This window comes from Bubalus bubalis, chromosome 11 (genome assembly GCF_019923935.1).
Source record: "Bubalus bubalis isolate 160015118507 breed Murrah chromosome 11, NDDB_SH_1, whole genome shotgun sequence".
Classification (NCBI taxonomy): Eukaryota; Metazoa; Chordata; class Mammalia; order Artiodactyla; family Bovidae; genus Bubalus; species Bubalus bubalis.
Window position 1 is genome coordinate 44,372,184 of NC_059167.1, and position 8,053 is coordinate 44,380,236.

Here is an 8,053-nt window from a genome sequence, read left to right on the forward strand (position 1 = left end):
CCTGTTTCCTTCTCTTCCAATCCTCCCAAAGGTATTGATAGTAAGGGCACTGTTTAATGACACCCTGCTAACTAAGCTCCATCTCAGAATTTGCTTCCAGAGGAACCTGTTGTAGAGTTGCCAGGTGAAATGCAGGTTGCCCAGCTAAACTTTAATTTCAGATAAAGAACAAAATTTTTTAAATATAAATATGTCCCAGAAATGGCAGGGATATACTTATACTAGGGGCTTCCCAGATGGCTCAGTGGGTAAAGAATCTGCCTGTAATGCAGGGAATGAGGAGAGTGAAAAAGTTTGCTTAAAGCTCAACATTCAGAAAACTAAGGTCATGGCATCCAGTCCCATCACTTCATGGCAGATAGATGGGGAAACAGTGGAAACAGTGGCTGACTTTATTTTTCTGGGCTCCAAAATCAATGCAGATGGCGATTGCAGCAATGAAATTAAAAGACGCTTACTCCTTGGAAAGAAAGTTATGACCAACCTAGACAGCATATTAAAAAGCAGAGATATTACTTTGCCAACAAAGGTCCGTCTAGTCAAGGCTATGGTTTTTCCAGTGGTCATGTATGGATGTGAGAGCTGGACTATAAAGAAAGCTGAGCACCAAAGAATTGATGTTTTTGAACTGTGGTGTTGGAGAAGACTCTTGAGAGTCCCTTGGACTGCAAGGAAATCCAACCTGTCCATCCTAAAGGAGATCAGTCCTGGGTGTTCATTGGAAGGACTGATGTTGAGGCTGAAACTCCAATACATTGGCCACCTGATGCAAAGAGCTGATTCATTGGGAAAGACCCTGATGCTGGGAAAAATTGAGGGCAGGAGGAGAAGGGGATGACAGAGGATGAGATGGTTGGATGGCATCATTGACCCGATGGACATGGGTTTGGGTGGACTCCAGGAGTTGGTGATGGACAGGGAGGCCTGGCGTGCTGTGGTTCATGGGGTTGCAAAGAGTCGGACATGACTGAGCAACTGAACTGAACTGAACTGAGTGCAGGATATGTGGGTTCAATCCCTGAGTCAGGAAGATCCCCTGGAAAATGAAATGGCAACCCACTCCAGTATTCTTGCCTGAGAAATCCCAAGGACGGTCCATGGTTACAGTCCAAAGGGTTGCAAAGAATCAGACATGACTGAGCGACTAAGCACATACTTACACTAAAAGTTTTATTTATCCAAAATTCATAATTTAACTGGGAGTTCTGTATTTATATTTGCTAAATCTGGCACCCCTAACCTGAAGTGGTCCCAGAAAGAAGTCGCTGATGCAGCTTTGAAGCGGAATCATCCACCACCCTGTTTGTAACAGGGACCTCATGGCTGACAGTGATTGAGAAAAATAGCCAGTGAGACGAGATGATCCAATCGTTAAAGCTTTCACTGGTGGGAAATTGGAATGATGTAGCAGTGGGAATGGAATGCATCAGCTAGTGTTATGTATCAGGTGTTAGAGATCATGAAGAAACAGGGAATCAAAGGATCATGAAATCAGGTGGCTCTCGCTAAGGAGAAAAGATAATAAGCAGGTGAGAGCAATTGCCAACTGAAAGCTACGTGGAAAGCCCAGGGCCTCCTTAACAGCATGCAAAGAGGCTCTTGACTTCTGCAGTGGAAGGCAGAGAAAGCTGGAGACCAGACTGCGGACTTGAAGACCAGCTCCAAAGAAGCTTTTTGCCAAGCTCCAAAGAAAATTGAGCTCCCAACAAAAGAAGGTTGCCACACCAAGGTGAGGACCTGGCCAGGAAAAGGTTGGGACTCTGCTATTTGGAATGGAGCTATAAGGGTCGGCCGTTTCCAAGTTGCTGTTTGTGGTCATTTAGAAATAATGGGGAAATTCAAGGATGCATTAGATCAAGTTTGTTGGCAAATTTATTTTCTGTAAAAGGCTTGATAATAAATATTTTAGGTTCTGTGGGCCACACTGTCTCTGTTGCAATTCCTGAATTCTGCTGCTGTGGCTAAAAAACTCACAAACAATAGGTCAATGAGTGAGCATGGCTGATTCCAATATAGCTTTGTTTATGGACGTTGACATTTGAATTTGATTATTTTATGTGTTACAAAATGGTTTTAACTATTCTTTTTAAAGATGACTTTTAAAAATTAATCTATTTTTGTCTGTGCTGGGTCTTCATTGCCGTGCACGGGCTTTCTCTAGTTGTGGCGAGCAGGAACTACTCCTCGCAGTGCACAGGTTTCATATTGCCATGGTTTCTCTTGTTGTGGAGCGCGGGCTCTAGGCCCATGGGCTCCAGTAGCTGTGGTTCACAGGCTGAGCTGCCCCGCAAAGTGTGGAATTTTTCTGGACCAGGGATTCTTTACCACTGGACCACCAAAGAAGTCCTGGTTTTAACTATTTAAAAATGTAAAAACCGTTCTTAGCTTGCAGACTGCACAAAAAAGCTGTGGGTTGGGTTTGACCTACACCTAGTTTCAGGTTGCTGAAACCTGATAAAATTTCATGATTTATAATAAATATATATTGGTCTTTGTCTACTTTCTGGCATAGAGCTCCTAGACCTCAAAATTTCCTGTGATGAGAGCCATTAAAGTGTCTTTTGTCGTTAATGAAGTGACTTTTGGAAAGGCCCTAGGTAACATAAATACAGGGACTGCTTACCAGTATAGCCAGCCGTGCTTAGAGGGTTGGAACTTTCAGTCCCACCGCAGCCTCCAGGGAGGGGAGTGGAGTTGGAGGTTGAATCAATCACCAGTGGCAAATGATTTAATCAATCGTGCCTATATGATGCTGCTGCTGCTGCTGCTGCTGCTAAGTCGCTTCAGTAGTGTCCGACTCTGTGCGACCCCATAGACGGCAGCCCACCAGGCTCCCCCGTCCCTGGGATTCTCCAGGCAAGAACACTGGAGTGCGTTGCCATTTCCTTCTCCAATGCATGAAAATGGAAAGTGAAAGTGAAGTCGCTCAGTTGTGTCTGACTCTTAGCAACCCCATGGACTGCAGCCTACCAGGCTCCTCCATCCATGGGATTTTCCAGGCAAGAGTAGTGGAGTGGGGTGCCATTGCCTTCTCCCACCTATATGATGAAGTCTCCATAAAAACCCAAAAGGACACGGTTTGGAGAACTTCTACGTTGGTGAACATGTGGAGATGTGGGGGGCGGGGGCGGCATGAAAACTCCAAGTCCTTTTTGTATGCCTTGCCCTGTGCATCTCTTCCATCTGGCTATTCCTGAGTTTTATCATTTTATAATGGTAATCGAGTAAGGAAAACGTTCCTCTGAATTCTGTGAGATGCTGTTGCAAATTAGTCTCAACCAAGGAGGAAGCCGCTGGAACTTCAGAAGCACAGGCAACTACCTGGACTTGGGTTTGGCGTCTGAAGCAGGAGCACCTGTGCGGGACTGAGCCCTTAGCTGTGGGCTCTTGTGCTATCTCCAGGTAGATGATGTCAGAACTGAGTAGAATTTTAAGACACCAACGAATATCCAAGAACTTTGTAGTGCGAGAAAACTCCCACACATCTGGTGTCAGTAGTACTCTGTTTTGTTGTAGTGTGAAAGTAAAAGAAAAAGCTAGCAAACTGAATTTTCCCTTATTCACCTGGGTTAAGCCATGCTATCCCGAATGGTAATTTTTCTTTCTTACATATACAGAGATCCACTCTTTTTTTTATATTCTTTTCCCATATAGGTCATTACAGAGTTCTGAGTCGAGTGCTACCATAGTAAATCCTTATTATTTATCTATGTTCAAATGATACTTATATTTAAGAACATTTTATTGCTAGAGGATGGAGGTCATTGTGTCAACTTGAAAATTGTTGCACAAACAGCGTACAATACTTCATCTTCTCCAAAGGAATAACACGGTGGTTGGCAACATCAGTGTCAGAGTTCACTTGAGTGCTGACTGTGAGATGTGTACCAAATGCTTCACATGTATTATCTGATATAATTCTCATAGAAAGTCCATAAGGTATAAATGGTATCCACCTTTTCCAGACTAAAAGATATTAAGAAACTCACTCTAAATCAGTTTGTAAATGGTGAAATTAAGATTCAAATTGGAGAAGTCAGATACCAGAGCCCAGACTGTGAGTAACTGCTCTTTCCTGCCTCTCAGAAAGAAGCCTAGGGGTGCGGTAGTGAAGTGGTAGCCAGACTGCTCTAGGATTCCTCGCTGCTTCAGTTTCCTTGTCGGGCTTCCTAGCAGCAGCCTAGCAGAAAGGCAAGCAAAGTTGTCTGAATATATTCGGGTAACCAAAGATGAAAATGACAAGCCCGTTGGCATACCATCATAAAATGATGGGACAATGCAGCCCAGCTTATGGGGCACGTGGTCTGCACTACAGGAAGCCAGGTCTCAGTATATGAGAGGTGTCCATCTGGTAGGAGGTATTCTGCATGCCCCTAATGCCGGCTGAGGGAATCTGGTGTACGATGTCAGCTATCACAACAATAACAAAAGAAAAATGGATGCTTCATCAGCAGTGAACATGAAAAAAGTAGTCCAGAAATAGTGTTGGGTCTCCCATGGAAAACAGCAGGACCTAAAAGAGAATTTTAGTACCCTTGGAGAGGTTCTTAGGGTTCAGGTCAAGAAAGATTCTAAAACTGGTCATTCAGGGACTTCCTTGGTGGCCCAGTGCTAAGACTCTGCACTCCCAATACAGAGGGCCTGGGTTTGATCCCTGTTAAGGGAATTATTAATAGATCCCACATACCACAACTAAAAATTCACATGCTGCAACTAATAAAACCCGACACAGCCAAATAAATGCATATTCTAAAAACTGGTCATTAGAAAGCATTTGACTTTGTTCATTTTACAGAATATGAAACCCAGGTGAAAGTCATGTCACAGCAACATGTGATAGATGGACAACAGTATGACTGTAAACCTCCAAATTCTAAGCAAAGCCCAGGGGAGCCTTTGGGAAGCAGAAAGGTGTTTACTGGGTGCTGTGCAGAGGACATGACTGCTGATGAGCTACAGCAGTTCTTTTGCCAGTACAGGGAAGTGGTAGATGTCTTCAATCCCATGCTGTTCAGGGCTTTTGCCTTGTTCCATTTGCAGATGATCAGGTTGCCCAGTCTCTCTGTGGAGAGGAGGTGACCATTAAAGGAATCGACATACATATATCCAAGGCTGAACCTAAACACGGTAGCAACAGACAGCAGTGGAAGATGCGGTGATCCAGGTGGCTTTGGGAGTCAGGGTGGATTCAGTAGATCAGCAGTAGAGAGGGCGGAGCTGGTTTGGGAAATAATCCAGGTAGTAATATGGGCAGATGGAGGAATGTTGGTGCTTTTAGCATTAGTCCAACAATGATGGCTGCAGCCCAGGGAGCTCTGCACAGCAGCTGGGGTATCATGGGCATGTTAGCCAGTCACCAGAACCGGCCAGGCCTGTCAGGTCATAACCAAAGACAAGGCAACATGCAGAGAGAACCGAGTCAGGCTTTGGGTACTGGAAGTAACTTTTAGAGTGCTTCTAATTCAGGTGCAGCAATTGGTTGGAGATCAGCATCAAATGCAGGGTCAGGCAGTGGTTTTAATGTAGGCTTTGGCCCAAGCATGGATTCTGAACCTTCTGGCTAGGGAATGTTGACTTTGGGTTATGGTTAGTTGGTATAAACTGGTGGGAATTCAAATTTTTCTAAACGCATGGTAAATATATTGTAAAATACGTATTTAAGAATTTTTAAAGTTGGCGTCTTCAGTGTGGAGTATATTCAGCAGTATATCTGGCATTTTTCTTTAGAAAAAGAGCTAAATGAATTTTAGTTTTGTTACATAAAGGGTTGAAGTATTGAGTGTTTGAAAGTGAACTGCTATTAACCTCATTGATAAACCAACACACTACAAAATGTTTCTCCTGCAATATTTTATCCATGGACTTGTGAAGTGAATTATTTGCATGTTTAAAATGGAAACCATTGGTTAGAACTACGTTTTTCTTGTTTTCATTCAAATCCCACCATATCGCTTTTTTTTCCTTGGGAAATCTCCTCTTTGGAGAGCATGGTATCACAGTGCTTGGTTCTTTTGTTTTTGTTTTTTTAGCCCTTGTCTCCTTCATATACAAAAGTACAATAGAAAGCCTTCATTTAATCTTTCCAGTTCATCTCATTTCAAATGTTTATGGAAGAAGCACTTTGCTGAAAGTAGTGCTGTAAATAATTCCACCATAGGAATACTTCTGTCTGTATGCTTTCTCAGTCAAGAATTCTTATCACGCTGCACAGGCTGCTTCTTTGATAGTAAGTGTCTCATTTTTGTACACTACTCTTTATTTCATGGGTTTGTATCAATGCTGTGAATGCAAGGCTGGGATATGGAACCAGAGGCCTGTTAAAACTTTTGAAACCTTGTGTGGAATTGATGATGGTTGACAGTATGAGCGAGGAAAGGAAAGAGCGTGTGCAGAGATTTGGTGGTGCATAATGGATATTTTGTAACTTGTGTTACAAAATATTTTGTAACTTGTGTTACAAAAAAGACACAAGATGTGTCTCTCAGTCCTGTGGCTTTGGTAAGAGGGTGTGCTGAGAGCAGTGATAGCAAAATAACATACAAATGTTTTTTTGCATTCAAAGGACATCTGCATCTGTTGGAAGACTTTTAGTTTTGTTCTTCGTTAACCTACGTTAGCTGAATGTGTTAAGTGAAACGATGTTTGTCAACTACTGTGAATGCTGTATGGTGTGTATTCTCTTCTGTCACAGATCTGTAAGTGTGGTAATGTGAACTGAAGCCGAGGGGCTGAGAACATGTACTGAGCCTATGGTGTGCTTTGCAGGAGTACTTGGAAGCAGAGTTCACTAGTGACTCATGGTGTCTCCAAGTAAGTTCAGATGTCTGTTGCTTACCCATAAGAATGCTGTGTGCTGCAGCTCTCTGTCCTGTGCTTGGATGCTTTTTTACAAGAGTTGTCAATGTTCGAAATTCTTAAATAACACTGATTTAAGTAATAATGTGTATTTGGTTTGCAGCCCTGAATGCAAAGAATTCAAAGCAGTTAATTCTCCTTTTTTGACCCTTTTGAGATGAAATTTTCATGAAGTTTCTTGGCAATAGTTTATTGTGTTTCAAATAAACTTATTTGAAAAGTTGTCTGAAGTCATATGGATTTATCACTTGTCATACATAGACAGCTGATACCCAGATTCAACTGCTATTTGTTCTTGCATTGCTCCAAATGAAAAGTTTTTGTTTTGCTTTTTCAAATCTAGTTTTTAATGTCTAAGTGACTGCAGCTAAAATGGAAAGCAGTACCCTCTAGCTTTTTCTTAGTGCCTCTGTGCATATGGGTGCTGTTCTATTTGCATGGTCTATATAAATCTCCTTTGAGAAATCATGACTTCTAAAAATATTCTTATTTGAAGGAGTGGGCAAAACAATGTTAATTATTTTAAAATGCTTCATAGCAAAACTTGTCAATTGAAATGCAAGGAATATCAGCACCTTTCTAGTTGGGGATTAATTGCAATAAGGATAAAGTAGAAGAAACCACAAATTATCTTTTGCCTGAAATCTTTCAAGAAGCCTGATAGCTTTAAGAACTAGCAAAGTGGGTTGTCTATCTGTGGAAGTGTTAAGGGAAATGGTCTTTGTCTTCCAAAAGTGAGGAAATAGAGTAATATTGATAAAGGTGTAAACGTGTTAGTTAGTTGCTCAGTTGTGTCCGACTCTTTGCAACCCTGTGGGCTATAGCCTGCCAGGCTCCTCTGTCCATGGAATTCTCCAGGCAAGAATACTGGAGTGGATTGCCATTCCCTTCTCCACGGGATCTTCCCAACCCAGGGATCTGACACAGGCCTCCTGCATTGCAGGCAGATTCCTTTACTGTCTGAGCCAATGGAAAAGTGAACAATATTGATAAAATAGCTTACAAAACTCAGACACTCGAGATGCATTGTTAAGTATGTAAAAGCAGTAATATATTGCTTCTCTATTGTACTTAAATTGTAACTAACTTCTGTGAGAGTCCAGCTCCTTTTCTAATGGAAGAATGACAGTTTTTTTGTTGATAATTTACTTAATGCCCTTATCTAATTAGATTATGATAAATAAATTTGTCATTTTAC

General features: G+C 42.0%; 1 pseudogene; it reads left to right on the plus strand.

Moving 5' to 3' along the window:
* Positions 1-3,213: 3,213 nt before the first annotated feature.
* On the plus strand, positions 3,214-5,591 carry LOC102414188 (annotated as a pseudogene).
* The last annotated feature ends 2,462 nt before the right edge of the window (positions 5,592-8,053 follow it).